Below are 22,728 nucleotides of genomic sequence, written 5' to 3' on the forward strand. Positions count from 1 at the left end.
ACCACATCCAGCAATACATTTAAAAGATCATACACCATGATCAAATGGAACTCATCCCAGGGATGCAAGCATGGTACAATATCATAAACCAATAAACATAATGCATCACATAAACAAAAGGAAAGACAAAAATCACATGATCATATCAACAGATGGAAAAAGAGCATTTGATAAGGTACAGCACTCATTTATGATAAAAACACTCAGCAAAGTGGGAGTAGAGGCAGCATAATTCAAAAACCACATATTAAACACTTACAGCCAACATCATATTCAAAGGGCAAAAACTAAAAGCTTTCCCACTAGGATCAGAAAGGATGTCCGCTTTCACCACTTCTATTCAACACACTATTGGAAATCCTAGCCACAGCAATCAGCCACGAAAAAGATATTTTTTAAAAAGCCGGGGTAGCAATACTCATATCAGACAAAATAGACCTCAAAAAAAGGACCATAAGATTGGAAGAATTAACATCGTCAAAATGGCCATACTACCCAAAGCAATTTATAGATTCAATGCAATCCCTATTAGAATACCATGATATATTTCACAGATATAGAACGAACATTTCAGAAATTTATATGGAACCATAAACGACCCTGAATAGCTGCAGCAATTTTGAGGAAGAAGAACAAAGCAGGAGGGATCACAATACCTGATATCAAACTGTATTACAAGGCCACGGTAATCAAAACAGCCTGGTACTGGCATAAAAACAGGCACATAGACCAATGGAACAGAACAGAGAGCCCAGAAATAAACCCAAGTCTTTACGGTCAATTAATATTTGACAAAGGAGGCAGGAGCATAAAATGGAGCAAAAACAGCCTCTTCAACAGATGGTGTTGGGAGATCTGGATAGCTACGTGCAAAAAAATGAAACTTGATCACCAACTTACGCAACACACAAAAATAAACTCAAGATGGATAAAAGACTTAAATATAAGTTGTAACACCATAAAAGTCCTAGAGGAAAACATTGGCAGGAAAATCTCAGACATTCCATGGAGCAACATCCTCACAGACACATCCCCCAAAGCAAGGGACATAAAGGAAAGAATAAACAAATGGGACCGCATCAAAATAAAAAGCTTCTGCAAAGCTAAAGAAAATAGCACCAAATTACAAAGAGAACCAACAGTATGGGAAAACATATTTGCCAATGATACCTCAGACAAGGGCCTGATCTCCAAAATATATCAAGAACTCACATGACTCCACTCCAGGAAGAAAAACAACCCAATTAAAAAATGGGCAAAGGACTTGAACAGACACTTCTCCAAGGAAGACATACAGAGGGCCCAGAGACATATGAAAAGATGCTCAGAATCACTAGTCATCAGAGAGATGCAAATTAAAACCACAATGAAGTATCATCTCACACCAGTCAGAGTGGCCAGCATAAACAAATCCACAAACAAATGTTGGAGAAGATGCGGAGAAAAGGGAACCCTAGTGCACTGGTGGTGGGAATGCAGACTGGTGAGGCCACTGTGGAAAACAGTATGGAATTTCCTCAGAAAACTGAAAATGGAACTGCCCTTTGACCCAGCAATTCTGCTGCTGGGATTATACCCTAAGAACCCTGAAACACCAATCCAAAAGAGCCTGTGCACCCCAATGTTCATAGCAGCACAATTTACAATAGCCAAGTACTGGAAGCAACCTAAATGCGCATCAGCAAATGAGGGGATCCAAAAACTATGGTATATTTACACAATGGAATTCTACGCAGCAGAGAGAAAGAAGGAGCTTATACCCTTTGCAACAGCATGGATGAAACTGGAGAGCATTATGTTAAGTGAAATAAGCCAGGCGTTGCGGGACAAATACCATATGATCTCACCTTTAACTGGAACATAATCAACAAAAGAAAAAAGCAAACAAAATACCACCAGAGACATTGAGGGGGTAACTGTCTAGCAGTGGCCAGGGGGGAGTGAGGTGGGGACAGTGGGAAGAGGGGATTGCAGGAACTATTATAAAGGACACATGGACAAATTGGGGGGGATGGTGGGGGTGGGGGAGGGAGGTGGGTTCAGCCGGGGTGGGGGGAGGGAAGGGGAGGAAAGGCATACAACTGTAATTGAATAACAATAAAAAATAAATTTTAAAAAAAGGACCATAAAAATAGACCCAGAAGGTCACTTCATAATAATCAAGGGAAGAATCCATCAAGAAGACATAAACATTGTAAATATATAGCACCCAACATAGGACCACCCAAATACATAAAGAAAATCATGGAGGACTTCAAGAAAGATATTGACTGCAACACAATTAGAGTAGGGGATTTTAACACCCCTCTGTCAAAAATGGACAGTGGGATGTTAAACCCCACATCTTCCAAACAAAATATCAACAGATATTGCAGCATTGAACAATGTCTTACATCAAATGGACTTAACTGATATACATAGAGCCTTTCATCCCAAAGAAGCAAAATACACATACTTTCCAAATGCACATAGAACATCTTCAAAGACAGACTACATGATAGGTCACAAAACAAGCCTTAATAAATTCAAGAAAATTGGCATCATATCAAGTGTTTTCTCTGGCCACAATGAACTAAAACTAGAAAAACAACCTCAGAGAAAAAAAACCCAAACACTCAAACTCATGGAGATTGAATAGCATGCTATTAAACAATGAATGGGTTAAGAATGAGATCAAGGAGAAAATCAACAAGTTTTTGGAAACAAATGAAAATGAACTCACAACAATCCAAAACTTATGGGACACAGTGAAGGCAGTCCTGAGAGGGAAGTTCATAGTGATACAGGCCTACCTAAAACAGACGGAAACATTTCAAATAAACAACCTAACCCTACGCCTGCAACTGAAAGAACAACACAAAGACAGTCCAAAGCCAGTAGAATGAAGTAAATAACCAAGATCAGAGCATAATTAAATGACTTAGAGAATAAAAGAACAATAGTAAGGATCAATAAATCCAGGAGGTTTCAAATAAAATTTGAAAACCTAGATGAAATGGACAAATTTCTAGAAATTATAATCTTCCAAAACTGAATGAAGAAGCAGAAAACCTGAACAGACCAATAACACCTCATGAAATTGAAGCAGTAATCAAAAAACTCCCAACACACAAGAGCCCTGAACCAGATGGTTTCACAAAGAATTTTACAAAACACTTAAGAGCTAACCTCTATCCTTTACAGACTATTTCAAAAAACAAAACAAAACAAAACAAAAAACAACCAGAAGATGAAAGACTCCCAAACTCTTTTTATGAAGCCAAAAATCATCCTAATCCCAAAACCAGATAAAGACATAAGAAAGAAAGAAAACTTTAGGCCAATATCGCTGATGAACAAAGACGCTAAAATTCTCAACAAAATATTGGCAAACCGCATCCAGCAATACACTGAAAAGATCATACGTGATGATCAAGTGGGATTCATCACAGGGATGCAAGGATGGTACTATATTCTCAAATCAATAAATGTTATATATCACATAAACAAAAGGAAAGAGAAAAATCACAGGATTATATGAATAGATGCCAAAACGACCATTTGATAAGAACAACACCAATTTATGATAAAAACACTCAGCAAAGTGGGCATACAGGGAGCATTCCTCAACATAACAAAGGCCATATACGAGGGAGCTACAGTCAACACCCTACTCAATGGGCAAAAACCTAAAGATTCCCCACTAAGGACAGGAGACAAACAAGGATATCCACTTTTACCACTTCTATTTAACATAGTATTGGAAGTCCTAGCCACAGAAATCAGACAAGAAAAAGAAATAAAAGGCATCTAAATTGGAAAGGAGGAAATAAAACTGTCACTGTTTGCAGATGTGATGATAGTGTACATAGAAAATCCTATATGTAGAAGATGGCGGTGCGATAGGTGGGAGCGGAGTCCACTTACCCTCAGCACCAGTGAAACACCTTGCTAATCTGAGGAGCAGAGCGAACAGGCAATGGTATTCCAGCATATATGAAGATCGGAGACCAAAGATAGAGGACATTGAAAGATCTGATGGTAAGAAGCGTGCTTAAGGACAGTAAGGTCCCTGGGACCAGCTCGGGCACCAGGGCGGCTGAAGCCCCTGGCCAGGGCAGCAGGGTCTGCTGCAGGATTCTTGGGAGAGAGCCAGGCTGGGCTGTGTGAGCAGCCAGGTGCTTGTTTGGACCAGGGGGGCTTGAATAGGAAGAATTTCTCAAAAAGAAAAAGAAAATAGAGGCACTCAGCGGCTAGTTAGAGAACTCTCGGCAGCAGCCACGGGCTCCGGCGCCCCTCCCCGCTCAGCCCCTGAACTGTGAACGCGGGATAAGCAGCCCCAGTGCTCACCTGAAGCCCCCTTGCGCGCACCCAGATTAGAGGACCGGGGGCCCACAACTGAAACCACGGCTGGGAGCCCATACCTGAAACCTCGAGTGGGTGCACACCAGGAACAGAGTGTAGCTGCCCCACGCCCAGGCCCAAAGCTGAGGAATGGACAGCCGCACGACCCAGGCGGAACCCGGGCCGTGCAACACAGGCTCAAAGCAGTGGACCGGCCAGCCTAGCATGACCCAGGCACAAAGCCAGGGGAAAGCCAGCGCATGACCAAGGCCCAAAGCAGCAGATTGGCTGATCAACGGCATGGCTGTCTGCGAGGGACCACACCTAAAAGCACCGGTTCTGAACAACTCCTACCTAGCCCATGCGCACAGAGCCCTACAGGGCCTACTGGCTCTCTAGGACTAAGGCAGAACACCCAGCAAAGGGGAGCTGCAGGGCTACGGGAGACTGCATGCCCCGGAAAGACTTGACCCAGTAGGGGGCAGAACTACCCCATAGCAGCACCCAGAGCCCCTAGCATCTAAGGCAGCAAAGAGCAAGAAGGTAGAGTGTGAATTGCCCCTAATTGGTGCAACTCAAGGACAGCACAGCTGGTGAACTAAAGGCCTACTGGGGAGCAGAAGGACCATGAGGAACTGGACTGCAGGCTGAACAACAGCGAAGAGTGTGGCCCAGGAAGGGAGAAAAGTGAAACCAATCCTTCCAACCACCCCCTCCAGTTTCACAGACAGGATGACCAGCAGAACTAACCTGACTGGTTTAAAGCCATCAGAAGATTTTTTTTCTTTTCTTTCCTCCTTCCCCCTGAATTCCTTCTTCCTTTCTCTCCTTCTTTCGTTTTTTATTCCTTCTTCCTTCCATCCTTTACCTTTTTTATTCCTTCTTCCTGCCTTCTTTTATTTCTTCTTTTGTTTTAATTTTTGTTAAAATTCCTTCTTATCTTGACTCTGATCTTTCTTTATTCCTTCTTCCTTCCATCCTTTCCTTTTCTATTCCCTTTTTCCCTCCTTCCCTTCTCCTTCTTTTTTTTCTCCCTTTCCCGTTTCCCACAGGTGAGACAATAAAACCTAGAGTGCTGAAAAGAAAACAGTTAGACCATGTTAGACCCGTCAAAATCAGCTCAAGACCCGTGAGCACAGGAGATTAAGGAGACGCCACCACTGAATCCCATTGGCATTCTAGCATAGAAGTTCATACCATAAACCCAGGGAGTCAGAATAGATCAATTTAAGAAGCAGAGGCTAACAAGAAGAGTCTCACAAACAATGGGAAGACAAAGAAACAATCCCCAAATGAAAGGAAACGAGGAAGCCTCAGAAACAATGCAAACTGAAAAAGAGGCAAGTCAACTATCAGATACTGAGTTCAAAGCAATGGTTATCAGGAAGCTCACTGAGCTCACAGAGAACTACCAGACACTACAGGGAAACTACAATGAACTCACTGCAAACTATGTCAACATGAAAAAGGAAGTAGAAACTATCAACAAGGGCCAAGAGGAACTGAAGAATACAATTTCTGAATAGAAGAACACAGTAGAAGGAATGAAAAGCAGACTTGATGAAGCAGAGGATCGGATCAGCGAGATGGAGGACAAAGTAGAAAAAAAGACCCAGAAAGAGCAAGAAAGGAAAAGAGGCTCAGAAAGAATGAAAAGGGATTAAGGAAAATGCAGGACAACATGGAACGTAACAATATCCATATAACAGGAATACCAGGAGGAGAAGAAGAAGAGCAAGGGATAGAAAACCTGTTTGAAAAAGTAATGATGGAAAATTTCCCTAATCTGAGAAGAGAAAAAGTCACCCAAATCCAGGAAACACAGAGAGTTCCAAACAAGAGGAACCCAAAAAGGCGTACTGCAAGACACATCATAATTAAAGTGGCAAAATTCCAAGATAAAGAGAGGATCTTAAAGGCAGCAAGAGAGAAACAGGAAGGAACATAAAAGGGAGCTACAATAAGTTTAGCAACTGACTTCTCAATGGAAATGCTCCAAGACAGAAGAGAATGGCAAAAAATATTCCAAGTAATGAGAACCAGAGGCCTGCAAACAAGGCTACTTTACCCAGCAAGGCTCTCAATCAAGATAGAAGGCCAAATAAAGAGTTTCCCAGACAAAAGAAGTCTAAAAGAATACACTTCCACCAAACCAGATCTGCAAGAGATGCTAAAGGGACTGCTTTAAGGAAAGGAAGGAAAAGAGAAAGAGAGAGGAACACAGGTAGGAAAAAATGGCAATGAATACCTACCTATAGATAATAACCTTAAACATAAATGGATTAAATGCTCCAACCAAAACACATAGAATAGCTGAATGAATAAGGAAACATGACCCACACATATGCTGCCTACAAAAGACCAACATCAGGACAAAAGACCTACACAGACTGAAAGTGAAGGGCTGGAAACAAATTTTCCAAGCAAAAGGACACGAAAAAAAAGCAGGGGTAGCAATACTCATATCATACAAAATAGACTTCCAAAGAAGGGCCATAAAGGGAGACCCAGAAGGCCACTTCATAATACTCAAAGGAAGATTCCACCAAGAAGATATAAACATTGCAAATATCTATGCACCCAATATAGGAGCACCCAAATACATAAAGACAATCTTGGAGGACATCAAGAAAGATATTGACAGCAACACAATTATAGTGGGGGACTTTAACACCCCACTGTCAAAAATGGACAGGTCTTCCAAAAGAAATATCAAAAAGGATATTGTGTCACTTATCAATACCCTAGATGAAATGGACGTAACTGATATATACAGAGCTTTTCATCCCAAACAACGAAAATATACATTCTTTTCAAGTGTCCATGGAACATTTTCAAAGACAGACCACACGATAGGACACAAAGCAAGCCTCAACAAATTTCAAGAAAATTGAAATCATATGAAGCATTTTCTCTGACCACAAGGGACTGAAACTAGAAACCAACCCCAAGGGAAAAATCCCAAAACACTCAAAATCATGGAGACTGAAAAACATGCTATTAAACAATAAATGGGTCAATAACGAGATTAGGGTAAAAATCAAAAACTTTCTGGAAACAAATGAAAACAACCTCACAACAACCCAAAATCTATGGGACACAGCAAAGGCAGTCCTGAGAGGGAAGTTCATAGCAATACAGGCCTACCTTAAAAAGATAGAAACATTTCAAACAAACAACCTACCCTATGCCTACAAGAACTGGAGGAACAACAACAAAGGCAGCCCAGACTAAGTAGAAGGAAGGAAATAACCAAGATCAGAGCAGAGTTAAATGACATAGAGAGTAAAAGCACAATTCTAAGGATCAATGAATCCAGGAGCTGGTTCTTTGAAAAGATAAACAAAATCGACAAGCCTTTAAGTAGGCTCATTGGGAAAACAAGAGTGAGGATCCAAATAAACACAATTAAAAATGAAACAGGAGAGATTACAACTGATACCCCAGAAATACAAAGGATTGTAAGAAATTACTACAAAGAACTGTATGCCAAGAAATTGGAAAACCTAGGTGAAATGGACACATTTCTAGAAAAATATAATCTTCCAAACTGAATGAAGAAGCAGAAAACCTGAACACACCAATAACAGCAAAGGAAACTGAAGCAGTCATCAAAAAACTCCCAGCACACAAAAGCCCTGGACCAGATGGTTTCACAGGAGAAGTCTACAAAGCATTTAAGGAAGAGCTAACCCCTATCCTTCACATACTACTCCAAAAAATCCAAAATGATGGAAGACTCCCAAACTCTTTTTATGAAGCCAGCACCATCCTAAACCCAAAACCAGATAAAGACACAACGAAGAAAGAAAACTTCAGGCTAATATCGCTGATGAACATAGACACTAAAATTCTCAACAAAATATTGGCAAACCGCATCCAGCAATTCATTGAAACGATCAAACACCATGACCAAGTGGGATTCATCCCAGGGATGCAAGGATGGTACAATATTTACAAATCAATACACATAATACATCACATAAACAAGAGCAAAGACCAAAATCACATGATCATATCAATAGATGGGGAAAAAGCATTTGATAAGATACAGCACCCATTTCTGATAAAAACACTCAGCAAAGTGGGAGTAGAGGGAGCATTGCTCAACATAATAAAGACGAGATATGAGAGACCTATCGCCAACATCATACTCAATGGACAAAAACTTAGAGCTTTTGCACTAAAATAAGGAACGAGGCAAGGATGCCCTCTCTCACCACTCCTATTCAACACAGTGTTGGAAGTCCCAGCCACAGCAATCCGACAAGAAAAAGAAATAAAAGGCATCCAAATTGGAAAGAGGAAATGAAACTGTCACTGTTTGCAGATGACATGATAGTGTACATGGAAAATCCTATAGACTCCACCAAAAAACTGCTCCACCTAATAAATTAATTTGGCAAAACAGCTGGATACAAAGTCAATACTCAGAAATCAAAGGCATTCCTGTATACCAACAACGAAACTGCAGAAACAGAAATCAGGACAAAAATCCCATTTGATATAGCAACAAGAAAAATAAAGTACCCAGGAATCAACCTAAGCAAAGAGGTAAAAGAACTGTACTCAGAAAACTACACAACACTGAAGAAAGAAATTAAGGAAGACACATACAAATGGAAGCATGTACCATGCTCATGGACTGGAATAATTAAGATTATGAAAATGGCCATACTACTCACAGCAATTTATAGATTCAATGCAATCCCTATTAGAGTACCCATGACATATTTCACACATATAGAACAAACATTTCAGGAATTCATATGGAACCATAAACGACCCCGAATAGCTGCAGCAATTTTGAGAAAGAAGAACAATGCAGGAGGGATCACAATACCTGATATCAAACTGTATTACAAGGCCACGGTAATCAAAACAGCCTGGTACTGGCATAAAAACAGGCACATAGACCAATGGAACAGAACAGAGAGCCCAGAAATAAACTCAAGTCTTTATGGTCAATTAATATATGACAAAGGAGGCAGGAGCATAAAATAGAGCAAAAACAGCCTCTTCAACAGATGGTGTTGGGAGATCTGGACAGCTAACGTGCAAAAAAATGAAACTGGATCACCAACTTACGCCATACTCGAAAATAAACTCAAGATGGATAAAGGACTTAAATATAAGTCTGAATACCATAAAAGTCCTAGAGGAAAACCCTGGCTGGAAAATCTCAGACATTCCACGCAGCAACATCCTCACAGACACATCCCGAAAGCAAGAGACATAAAAGAAAGAATAAACAAATGGGACCTCAACAAAATAAAAAGCTTCTGCTTAGCTAAAGAAAACAGCACCAAATTACAAAGAGAACCAACAGCATGGGAAAACATATTTGCCAATGATACCTCAGACAAGGGCCTGATCTCCAAAATATATCAAGAACTCACATGACTCCACTCCAGGAAGACAAACAACCCAATTAAAAAATGAGCAGAGGACTTGAACAGACACTTCTCCAAGGAAGACATACAGAGGGCCCAGAGACATATGAAAAGATGCTCAGAATCACTAGTCATCAGAGAGACGCAAATTAAAACCACAATGAAGTATCATCTCACACCAGTCAGAGTGGCCAGCATAAACAAATCCACAAACAAATGTTGGAGAGGATGCGGAGAAAAGGGAACCCTAGTGCACTGTTGGTGGGAATGCAGACTGGTGAGGCCACTGTGGAAAACAGTATGGAATTTCCTCAGAAAACTAAAAATGGAACTGCCCTTTGACCCAGAAATTCCCCTGCTGGGATTATACCCTAAGAACCCTGAAACACCAATCCAAAAGAGCCTGTGCACCCCAATGTTCATAGCAGCACAATTTACAATAGCCAAGTACTGGAAGCAACCCAAATGCGCATCAGCAAACAAGTGGATCCAAAAACTATGGTATATTTACACAATGGAATTCTACGCAGCAGAGAGAAAGAAGGAGCTTATATCCTTTGCAACAGCATGGATGGAACTGGAGAGCATTATGCTAAGTGAAATAAGCCAGGCGGTGAGGGACCAATACCATATGATCTCACCTTTAACTGGAACATAATCAACAGAAGAAAAAAGGAAACAAAATATAACCAGAGACACTGAAGTTAGGGACAATCTAACAATATTCAGGGGGGAGTGGGGAGGGGACAGTGAGGAGAGGGGATTACAGGAACTACTATAAAGGACACAGGGACAAAATCAAGGGGGAGGGTGGAGGTGGGGGAGGGAGGTGGGTTCAGCTGGGGTGGGGTGAAGGGATGGGGAGAAAAGACATACAACTGTAACTGAATAACAATAACAATTTTTTTTAAAAAAGGACATAGAAACAATCAACAAGGGCGAAGAAGAAATGAAGAATACAATTCCTGAAATAAAGAACACAGTAGAAGGAATCAAAAGTCGGCTAGATGAAGCAGAGGATCAAATCAGTGAGCTGGAGGACTAAGTAGAAAAACCTCCCAAAAAGAGCAATAAAAGGAAAAAAAGACCAAAAAAAAATGAAGAGAGGTTATGGGAAATGCAGGACAGCGTGAAATGGAATGATATCCATATAATAGGGCTACCAGAAGGAGAAGAGGAAGAGCAAGGAATAGAAAATCTATTTGAAAAAGTAATGATTGAAAACTTCCCTAATCTGATGAGAGAAAAATTCACACAAGTTGGAACAACAAGGGTCCTACTCAAGAGGAACCTAAAGAGGCCCACTGCAAGACACATCCTAATATCAACATTCCAAGATAAGAGAGAATCTTAAAGGCAGCAAGGGAGAGACAGAAAATAATATACAAGGGAGCCCCAATAAGACTAGCAGCTGACTTTTCAACAGAAACATTACAAGCCAGAAGGGAATGGCAAGAAATACTCCAAGTAATTAAAAACAAAGGCCTACAACCAAGACTACTTTATCCAGCAAGGCTCTCAATGAAAATGGAAAGTGAAATAAGGTCCTTCTCAGACAAAAGAAGTCTCAAAAAATATACCTCCACCAAACCAGCACTGCAAGAGATACTAAAGGGACTGCTTTAAGAAGAGGAAGAAAAACAGTGAGAAAAGGAATAAAGGTACAAAGGGAGTAAAATGGCAATCAATAATACCTATCAATAATAACCTTAAATGTAATTGGATTAAATGCTCCAATCAGAAGAAATAGAGTAGCTGAATGGATAAGAAATCATGACCCACACATATGCTGCCTACAAGTGGCCCACCTCAGAACAAAAGACCTACACAGACTGAAGTGAAGAGCTGGAAAAAAAATATTCCATGCAAACAGACTGGGAAAAAAAAAGCTGGGGTAGCACTGCTTATATCAGACAAAATACACTTCAAAACAAAGGCCATAAAAAGAGTCCCAGAAGGACACTTCATAACACTCAAGGGAAGATACCATCAGCAAGACATAAATATTACAAACATATTATGCACCCAACATAGGAGCACCCAAATACATAAGGAAATTATGGAGGATTTCAAGAAATATATAGACAGCAACACAATTATAGTACAGGATTTTAACATCCCACTGTCAAAAATGGATTGATCTTCCAAACAAAATATCAACAAGGATACTGTGGCATTGAACAGTCTCCTAGATCAAATGGACTTAACTGATATATAGAGAACCTTTCATCCCAAAGAAGCAAAATACACATTCTTTTCAAGTGTACATGGAACATTTTCAAAGATAGACCACATGATAGGTCACAAAACAAGCCTCAACAAATTCAAGAAAATTGAAATGGTACACAGCATCTTCTCAGACCACAAGAGCCTGAGGATAGAAACCAACCTGAAGGAAAAAAACTCAAAAGCACTCAAACTCATGGAGATTGAGTAACAGGCTATTAAACAATGAATGGATCAAGAATGACATCAAGGAGGAAATCAAAAAGTTTTTTGGAAACAAATGAAAATGATCTCACTACAGTCCAAAACTTATGGGACACATTGAAAGCAGTCTTGTGAGGGACATTCATAGCAATACAGGCCTACCTAAAAAAGATAGAAACATTTCAAATAAACAACCTAACCCTACGCCTACAAGAACTGGAGGAACAACAACAAAGAGAGCCCAAAGCAAGTAGAAGGAAGGAAATGACCAAGATCAGAGCAGAATTAAACAGCATAGAGATTAAAGAAACAATTCTAAGGATCAATGAATCCAGGAGCTGGTTCTTTGAAAAGATAAACAAAACTGACAAGTTTCTAAGCATATTCATTGAGAAAAAGAGAGAGAGGACCCAAATAAACACAATCAGAAATGAAAGAGAAGAAATACAACTGACACCACAGAAATATGAAGGATTGTTAAGAAATTACTACAAAGAACTACATGCCGAGAAATTTGAAAACCTAGGTGAAATGGACAAATTTCTAGAGAAATATAATCTTCCAAAACTGAATGAAGAAGCAGAAAGCCTGAACAGACCAGTAACAGCTGACGAAATTGAAGATAAACAATTCAATTAAAAAATGGGCAAAGGACTTGAACAGACACTTCTCCAAGAAGGACATACAGAGAGCCCAGAGACATATGAAAGGATGTTCAACATCACTAGCCATCAGAGAGATGCAAATTAAAACCACAATGAATTACCACTTCACACCATTCAGAGTGGCCATCATAAACAAATCGACGAACAGTAAGTGCTAGTGGGGTTGTGGGGAAAAGGGAACCCTAGTACACTGTTGGTGGGAATGCAGACTGGTGTAGTCTCTGTGGAAAACACTATGGAATTTCCTGAAGAAACTGAAAATGGAATTGCCTTTTGACACGGCAATTCCACTGCGGGATTTATACCCTAAGCATCCTGAAGCACCAATCCAAAAGAACCTATGCACCCCAATGTTCATAGCAGCACAATTTACAATAGCCAAGTGCTGGGAGCAGCCTAGGTGCCCATCAGTAAATGAGTGGATCAATAAAGTATGGTACATTTATACAATGGAATACTACACAACAGAAAGAAAGAAGGATCTCCTACCTGTCATGACAACATGAATGGAACTGGAAGGTATTATACTAAGTGAAGTAAGCCAAGTGGTGAAAGACAAATACGATATGATCTCACATATAAGTGGAACCTAATTAACAAAACAAACTGGCAAGCTAAATATAGCCAGAGACATTTACACCGACAACAAACTGAAAGAAACCAGAGGGGAGGGGAGAGGGAAATAACGCTGGAAAGAAGGGAAAGGGACATAAATGAACATGAATGAGGGACCCATGTACAGAGCAAAGGGGTGTGGGATTTAGGGTGGGAGGTGGTCATGGGTAGGACTGGGGAAAGTGGTGGTGGGAAAATGCAGACAACTGTATCTGAACATCAATAAAAAAAGGAAAAATAAAAATAAATAAATAGGTAAAATGATCACCCCCCAAAAAACCTCAGTGGTTTACAAGAGTCTGTTTTGCTTACAAATATCTAACATGAACAGGAATAGTCCATCTCTGTTGCACATGAGCTCAACTGGGATCCAAGAAGCTCACTCTCATGACAGACAAGATGATGATACTGCCTCCTGGAGCTTAGCTGGTACTGTGGACTGCATGGTCAGCTCCTCTCCACAGGGCTGCTTGACTTTCCTCACAGGATGGTTGTTCCAGCTGACAGTGCAAGCTGCTGGTCTCTGAGGGCCTGGGGCCCAGAAACTCATACCAAGTCACTTCTTCTGTGTCTATTGGCCAAAGCAGCCAGAGAGTCCAGGTTTGGAGAAGAGGATTTGCTCTAGGTAGCAGCATTGTCCATGACCACATCAAGGTGTGAACTAAAACCTCCACTCTGCCGGGTCACTTAGGAATCACAGCACAGTCACACCATGTCTCAGCAGAGCTTAAACTTAGAATATAGGTTCCATAAAGACTGACTGATTGGCCAGCATAGTGCCTAGCATAGGCCCTCAACAAATGCTTGCTTAATTGTTGAATTTAACAAATCCGATTCTGAAATTTCTTTTTCTTTTAAATCCCACCAGATTTCTAAAACCAGGGGTAGGGATGGGGTTAGCAAATATTATCAAGTGCAAAAGAAAGAATCCTGAATTAGAGCAAAAGTATTCTGAAATGCCTGAGAAAATTACCATAGAGGGAAACAGCCATGTGACAACTTGTAAATTGGTCCCAAAACAATATGAGATAGTTTAATTTTTTTTAGAAAAAGACAAATAAAATGGTTCCATTTGATCAAAATCAGTTATTAACCAGAGTAAAGCTGATTTCAGCTTCTTACAAAATTATATACTCAATTTAGTCTTGGGTAATTCTTACTATATAAATTTTTAATTTATAAGTGAAAATAGCTTTCCGAATTCTATGTATGACACACTATATACCATACAGCAACTGCACCCCTGGAAACAATTTTAGGGCTCCATTACATCTTTATTTTTCATAATTTCAATATCCTATTAACACACAAATAGCATTTTGTTCCTTACATAAGGACTGTTTTACTGTATGATTCCATGATGCACATCTTTGCAAAGGCAGGTGACTCTGCTACATAATATTATCATATAAATAACTACCTACATCACAAATACTTTCAAAACAGAAACTGCTTAAGCTTTCTTGTCTGTCACTTTTCCTTAGGTTATCTCCATAGCAACCTGCTTTCCCCTCCCCCAGAGACAAAGAGAACACAGAAGACATGTTTAAATTGGCATAAATTAAGAGACAAATTCTTTTTTTAATCAGATACACAGCTTACTCTAATGATTACCATACACCAGCATTATCCAGAACTAATGTAGTTCATAAAAATGAATTGCTGGAAACAGAATTCTCCGTTTATACTCGATGACAGCATAATTATAAAATATGGCAATGTATTCTTCCCACTGTTGTACCCTTGCCCTTGTTTATCATCCTCTGTAACCACACCATCCTTCCTCACAGTGCATACAGCCCCCATGCCTTTCCCTCAAAATAATCTCGGATATGTCCTACTGGGATGCCCAAGGGCTTGTGGACAACTCTAATCTCCTACAAAGGCAGAGATCGGCCAAATATAGGTGTGCCAAGGTGGATTTCAGTCACGGAACAGACTTACCCAAATGCAAGCTCATGGCCCAGAAGTGGGCAGAAAATGTGTTTTAAGAATTATCTCAATTAACTTTGATAATTGTGATTGGGACAGCACATACAAGAGTTTCGCGACTCTTGGTCACTTCCTCTTTTCACAAATCCTCTACTTGATAACCAAGGTTAAAACACCCTGCTGAACCCCTGTAATAACATGCAGTACTGAGCAGGAACTCCAGGGAAGGAAGACCACCTTGCCTTCCCATTCATACACTCTCAGTACATAAAACACCCAAAGAGCTCCAGTAAAGACCTAAACAACAACCTCATTACTACCAGCTCTTTAAACATCCTCTAAAAAGTAAACATGATAATCTAAATAATACAGGGAGCTAAGAGAAACACACACCTACTTTTTTAAGTAAATAAATAATACATAACTGTTGGGAACCGCCCTGCCTGGTTTCAGAGGCTGTAACCCCTCATGGTTAAGGCTGAGTCAGAGTTGGGACCATAAGCTACTAAGGAGACAAAGCTTGTCTCCCTGGCAGGTGTACCACCTCTGCCCACTTCACCCTGCTTGGCCCTGAGCTTGGCCAGTTGGCCAATGAGGGGTAAGAATCCTCAAGGGAGGATCAACCTAAGACAGGCATGGTCACGGAAGAGGCCCGCAGGGAAGGACTCGGGGGACTGTGGAAAAAGTGGGTGATGGACCCTCGCCCCTCGGCTTTGAAATAGCCTGAGTCCTCATTCTGTCCGCAAGAAGTCTCCTAATCTCTTGGCTGCCTTACTTCCCTTGCCTGACTTAAGCCTGGAGCAATAACAGAGGGCAGTGCAGTCCTGTGCTGGGAGGGGCGGATTCCCTGGGGAATCAGGCCTAACAAAAATACATACATTCCTGTGAAACCTACTTAATTTGTACCCTCAGTTTAAGAGATAAGGGTCTAGACCTGAGATGAGTCTGGCGCCTAAAGTTTTATGTCCCTCTAACTAATTGGCTGTAACTCAGAATAAGCCCTCAGAGTTCTCTGTAAATCTTGTATTGTTTAACCCTTACTGACTGACAATGATCGATGAGCTTTATCTGTATTCCTATGCGAATGAACCTAATAAAAGCCCCTGGAGAGAGAGGCTCGGGGCCCTTCTCCCCCTGAGAGAAACGGCCACCTTTCCTCCCCAAGCAGATCATGTCTTGGTAGTCTTTTTCTTCGGCCGTGGCGGAACCTGGGGGGCTGCGTTAAAGCTCCCCGACACATAACCCTATAGTTAGTTTTGATGGAAAAAGAGGAAGCAGCAAGAAAATTTCAGCTTCAGAGCATTTCACCTGACTCAGGTGGACTGCCTAGGAGGCAACACAAAAGAGATTGCCCCACCCTATCCAGAGAGCACTGCATCCTGCACAACGCCAGCCTACGGAGACCAAGGAGAGCTGGTTCGTGACATCTTCCACCACCAGCTGCTCTAAGTCTTGCACACAGCTGCTCTCTCCCATGTGTGAGAAACACATCCTTCTCTTCCCCCAAAAGTTAATTTTGTTGTAAGTAAAAATAGTCACAAAGCTTGCTCTATTTTAAAAGTTAAGCTTCCACAATTATTTAGTTTGGCCCCCCACTTCCAGTTTATAGCAAATACAGGGAACTGAGAAACAAGTTAAATGAGACCGCCAAAAGGATGACCTGACAAATCCAGAGTGTGGGACGTTTTTACAAAACAACTGGTTTGGTGTCTTCAAAAGGTCAATGCCTTACTAAACAATCTTGGGGAGACTGTTCTAGAGCAGTGGTACTCAAGCAAGAAATTTTGTCTAAAAGCAGGCACATGGCACTGTCTGAAGAAGATGCTAATTGTCACAGCAGAGGCATGTGGTGCCACTGGTGTCTAGAGGGTGGCAGCTGGGATGCTGCTCCATACACATTTCATATGCATGTGTAAGAACAGTGGTGCTGGTGAGACCCTGGTTTAAAAAAGAGGGACTGAAGGGGCATAATAACAAAACATATAAAAATACTTGTAAGGGACAATAGGGAAACCCAAATATGGACCACACTGATACGCTATTGATTATTAGGAAATTCTCATTAGTTCTCTTAGGTGGGCGTGGGAAAATTATCATAAAGGCAGGCCCTTATTCTTCAGAAATATATGCTAAATTATCTAAAGATGAGCAAAATAATGTCTGCAAAATAAAAGTTTCATGGTTCATCCAAGATAGACATACAGGTAAACAGATACATAAAAAGAAAAACCAACACAGTAAAATTAATGATTAAATATAAATGGAGAAATAGGCATTCACTGGATTTTTCTTCCATCTTTTCTTATTGTTTGAAAATGTGCATGACAAAAATTGGTGGGAGGTAGAAATTCAGGCCACATTTTCACATATGTAGAATATTCCAATTCTGCATTGAGAACCTCCTTCTATGCCTCCATATTTGTGCATTTGAGTAACATGCAGGTATTCTGCTGGTGGCTTTGGAGGCCATGCATTGTGCAGTCCACAAAAGGAACAAGGCCTGACGGAAGGAGGACATGACACACTCACAGGAGATAGACAATGCTACAGGAGCCCAGGGATGTGTGTACAGAAAATACAGGACCAAGGAAGGCTTCAAGGAAGATGTGGCACTTCCACTGGTGGTTCTGGGGTGAGCAGAAGTATAAACTAGCAGAGGGAGATCTAGGCCACAAGAGTGGGAAAGTCTGATGTGCCTAAAAGTACACACAGAGTAATTATGTGGTTTGTACCAAGGTGACAAGGAATGGGTCATACAAAGCTGGATGGACAGAGGCAGTCATGGAGACCCCACAGGAGGCTGTGGGACTGGAGCAACTCTACTCAGGGGCCAATGAGGAGTTGTACACTTTTGAACACAGAAGTGACTTGAGGAGTAAGACTCTAGCAATGACACAGTGATTGCCTGGCCATGGCTACATGCATGCAGGCATGAGGAGCACCCCAGAATGAGGCAGCCGGTTCACAATGGGGCATATGGAATGACTGAGAGTGTGTTTGCATCTGCACCCCAGTCTGCAGTATCCACCCATGGAAGCCACTCTAGCCTCTTCGTTACAGTGATCCATCTGCCCCTTCCAGACGCTGTTCCTTAACTCTCTAAAGAGGCTCCCACGTCTATCCTCATCTCCCTTTCCTGCATTCCTGTGAAGTCAACATGCTCCTTGAAGGATAAGGGCCTGAACAGGCATGGGACAGTGCTGAACACCATGTTACTCACTAGAGAAACCCTTGCAACCCAGAGCCCCTTCCCTTGTCACCACGGCAAAGCCACCACTGGGGCAAGATGGGACTCCCAATACACACAATGCTAAAGTCATGTTCTTCTTTCTTCCACATAATGTACATATTACTCTAAAATATTACTATCAAAACTAGGAAATGTGCTAATAAGCAAAGCAGCTGTTATCTCTATGAATTCTGCAACAAAGACTTAAAAGTTTGGTCTGTCCCCAGAATGGACCTCTCCTCCCTCTTCACTGAAATGTGTGTAAGAGTTAGTTGGTCTGGAGATTGTGGGTTATTGTTAAGCTGAAATGTGTGCAAGAGCCTAAGAACACTGCTGCATTTTAAAGGGCTGTAAGCAGCCCTAGAAGAGAGCTGTCATGTGGCTTTTACAGATGGGGATATGTGGTCAGGGAGGAAGCAGCTAACCCAAGGCTCTTCACTGCTTGATTTAGCCAGGATCCAGGGTCACAGGGCCAGGCCACATGCTCCACCTTCCAGGCTCTAAAGCCAGAACTCTCAGTTTTCTGACAACAATCACTGCTGACTGAAAGGAGGGAGGAAGAGGCAGAGAAGGGGCCATGGGAGTAACAGGTGATGCTAATCACTCAAACTACCTAGACGAATGAGGAAGGGGCACAACACCAAGGATGCAGAGAGAAAACAAAACTGAAACACAAATTCATCCAGTTGCAGCTTCACATCACAAAATCTTAAACAGTGGAAAATTCCCTGTGGCAGCTAGAACACAATCACCAGAGAATCTCATTGTCAACCTCTCTTTTAAAAGGGTTGAGGACCTGCCTTTACTAGACCTTAAAAACAGATGACATTCAAGTCTCCTGGGGCCACTACATCCATGGGAGGGCTCAGGGTGACCCCGTGTAGCCTCAGTAGAGGGTAGAAAGGGTAGAGCTGCTTTTTCCCCTAAGTTTTGTCTGCAAGCTGTGAATGTGCCCATTTTTCTGTCCTGTGAGTATAAGTAAGGAGAAGAAGTGACCGCCTTCTGGCCAAAACCTAATAGGCCAAGGGCACCTCCCAGAGATTGTCTCTGTACCTGTCCCAAGCCTCCCCATAACAAATCCCACCAGTCCTCAAGGCAACTCTAATGTGGCCTACAGTCATTACCGTCTCCCCTACTTTCTTTGGATATATAACCAATGACTTTCATTAAAATATCTGCTTCTCAACCAACTTTGGTTTTGTTTGGGTTTTTTGGTTTGTTTGTTTCTTTCTTTCTCCATTTTACTCCTCGTGTTGATTTCAAATGCATTAGACGAATTGGTGGGATGTGCCTGCTGGAAACACAGGACATAATTCTCCTAGGAGGGCATTACCTTCCCACAAATGAACATGAAGAGATCTGCCAAGCAGCAGTTTTTCCCACTAATGAGGTTCAAACTTCTCATCACTGTGGCTGTGCCCTCTGAGCAGAGTGCAGCCGCCTCGGAAACTTTGTGGGCTAAACTGAGGAATCTCTGGACAGATGGATTTTACTTGAGAAATTACATGTATACGCTGAAGGCAAAGGTGAGCTCATGGAAGGTGCTCAGGGAGAACTGGCCTGGGTATGGGTGAAAGGACTGGCCAAGAGGCAGGAGATGGAGAAGCCTGATCAGAGAGAAGGTATGGAAAGGCCGGGCCAGTGCAGCAATCTGAAGCAGAATGAGAAAGTGGAGAGAATGGAGAGAAGGGGGACTATGGCTCCCACAGGTATGCAACCTTGGCTCACACATGGGCCCACCTGACTCCCCAGGACTGACAGGTCCTTAAACCCCAACCCCACCCCATGTCTTCTGCCACCAACTGTCCCCAACAGCACCCAGGCAACAGTGTGGAGAGCTAGCATCAGGATTTTCTCCTCCTCCCTGAACAGAGGGCTCTGTATTTTTATAGTGCTCTGGGCCCTAAGGGACCTGGTTATGGAAGAGACACCTGGGGGAGAGAAGGGACCACACAGAATCAAGCCATCAGCATCTCCACGCAGAGAGGGACCGCAGGCACAGACACAGGAGGGCTATAGACACAAGCCAAAGAGGAGGCTCGGAGACCCAGACCCAACCAGGACTTGAAGGCCATAGTCGTCATCTTGAGAGTGAGGGAAAGAGACAGGAAAGATGAGGAGCATCATGTGTGGGGGAAAAGTAGACTGCTACCTGCAGTGGGTGTCTGTGAAGGTCTTTGAGCAAACATACTCAAACCACCAATAGTCTTTCTGCAAAACCCTAACTGCTCTCTCACATACAGGACCCCCACAGTGGTCATCTCTGCAGACAGGTGTTCTCTTGTCAACTGGAAATGGCTGTACTTACAGGGCTGTCTTAAGAACACGTGGAGACAATATGTAATATCCCCTCTACTCAATAGGCAACAATCCCACAGTCTCTTTAAAGAGAAATATTGGTTCTCAGCCTTAACACAGGTGACATTTCTCTGTGCTGGAGGCTGTCCTGAGAACTGCAGGATGCTCAGCAGTACCCACTGGGTGCCAGCAACACCCCTCTTAGCTGTGACTACTGAGATTGTCTGTAGACACTTTCAGATGTCTCTGGGGCAGACTGAGAGGTTGGTCTCCCCCAACTGTGAGGCAGCCTATCTTGTCCCCTCTCCCTCACACGCCCTAGCTCACTTTTATTTTTAGATTTTCTGTCACAAAGGTGTTTATCCCTGTCTTGCACTGTTAAGAAATTATTCTTTAGAGCCATAAATCTTGCTGCTGTGTACCCTACATTGCAGCTGTAATCACACAGGGTTGAGAGCCCAGGTGTATTTTATTTTTTCATTCACAACACAAGCAGTCAATGTCATCTATCATCCCAGAAGGCCCCTGGTGTGACTATCCCTGGCATCCATGAGGTACTTCCAAGTGTGCTGTTCAATGCACATAGAGGATAAATGGAAGCGGCAGGTCCCCACACTCCTCTGCATGCTGAGAGGCGAGCTGACCCAGTCACAGTCTGACTGCCCAAGAAGGCTGACAGGGCTGCAGACCCACTTATAGGGGACCTAAAATTCTCAGCAGCCACAAAGGAAACCTGCCCCTCACTCAGTACAGGCCCAACTCCACAAAAATCCTCATCCTCCCCAACCTGTTGAATCCCACATATTGAGGTTGTCAGCTGGAGCACCTACATAATCTGTGGGACCGAGAGAAAATGCAAGTGCAGGCCCTTTGTGCAAACAGCAAGAAAAAAGACCTTTTCCTTTCTTCTGTAATCTCTTACCCTACCTGTTTCACAGGCAGGGCCAGTGGAGAGTACAGGCAGTACTGGCCACCCCTGGACTTTGAGCAGGACCTGGAGTGCCCATAACAACGGGGAGTGGCCACCCTGGGTGGCAGGACCACACGGGAGTCCAAGTGCCAGTTCCCTGACATGCTCACTGTACCTCAAAAACACAAATCAAAGAGAAGATTATTAAGAATATTAAGACAGCAACTGCAGAACATTAAACCTGGAGGAGACCTTGGGGTAGCCACGGGGGCCTGCTGCTCAGGCACCAACCACAGGCAGCCTGCTTTAAGGAGCACCTGGGCACACAATGGATTCTGAGTCCCAAGTTACCTTCACAAATAGGATCTTGTTTGCGCCTGGGAGGAGGAGAGCCTTATCTTCCCCTTCTACTGATGAAGAAACACACAATGAGAGGTTATGTCATTGCCTGAAGACAAACCACCTGCAGATGGCACAAGCAACACTGTATGTTGGCCTGGCCAGTCTCTTCCAAACCATCTCTATCTGCTTTGCAGGCCCCTCTCAGGTCAGGGAGAAGAGCAGTGGACCTGAGCAGTCTCTGGCAGGAAGTACAGAGCCCAGCATGGTTGAAACCCTACCTCTACCTAAGAAAAGGTCTTGATTCACCTTAGTGTACTTATGCCAACAAGGAGAAAAGAGTGGCACTCCCACAACGGGTTATGGTGGAGGCCTTTGGGACTGGGTGGTTAAGTGGGACCAGGTGGAATGAGACTAAGTGGTTAAATGGGAGCAAGGAACATCAGCCTCTGCACACCTGTGCCCAAGGTTTCAGAGGATATCTGTCTGAGGTCATCTCTGCCTCTATGTAAGAATAGCCCTCTGGTGTCGTGCCCCCTAAAGTTGAGGGTCAGACTGTCAGCAGCAGTATAATCAGCCCCGGTCCTGTCTTGG

General features: G+C 42.5%; 1 protein-coding gene across 5 annotated transcripts in view; it reads right to left on the minus strand.

The window, feature by feature from the left end:
* Positions 1–22,728, minus strand: part of SH3RF3 (SH3 domain containing ring finger 3) — a 399,165-nt gene that overhangs the window by 300,716 nt on the left and 75,721 nt on the right. The gene's annotated exons all lie outside the window — the stretch shown is intronic.

This window comes from Desmodus rotundus, chromosome 3 (assembly GCF_022682495.2).
Source record: "Desmodus rotundus isolate HL8 chromosome 3, HLdesRot8A.1, whole genome shotgun sequence".
NCBI lineage: Eukaryota > Metazoa > Chordata > Mammalia > Chiroptera > Phyllostomidae > Desmodus > Desmodus rotundus.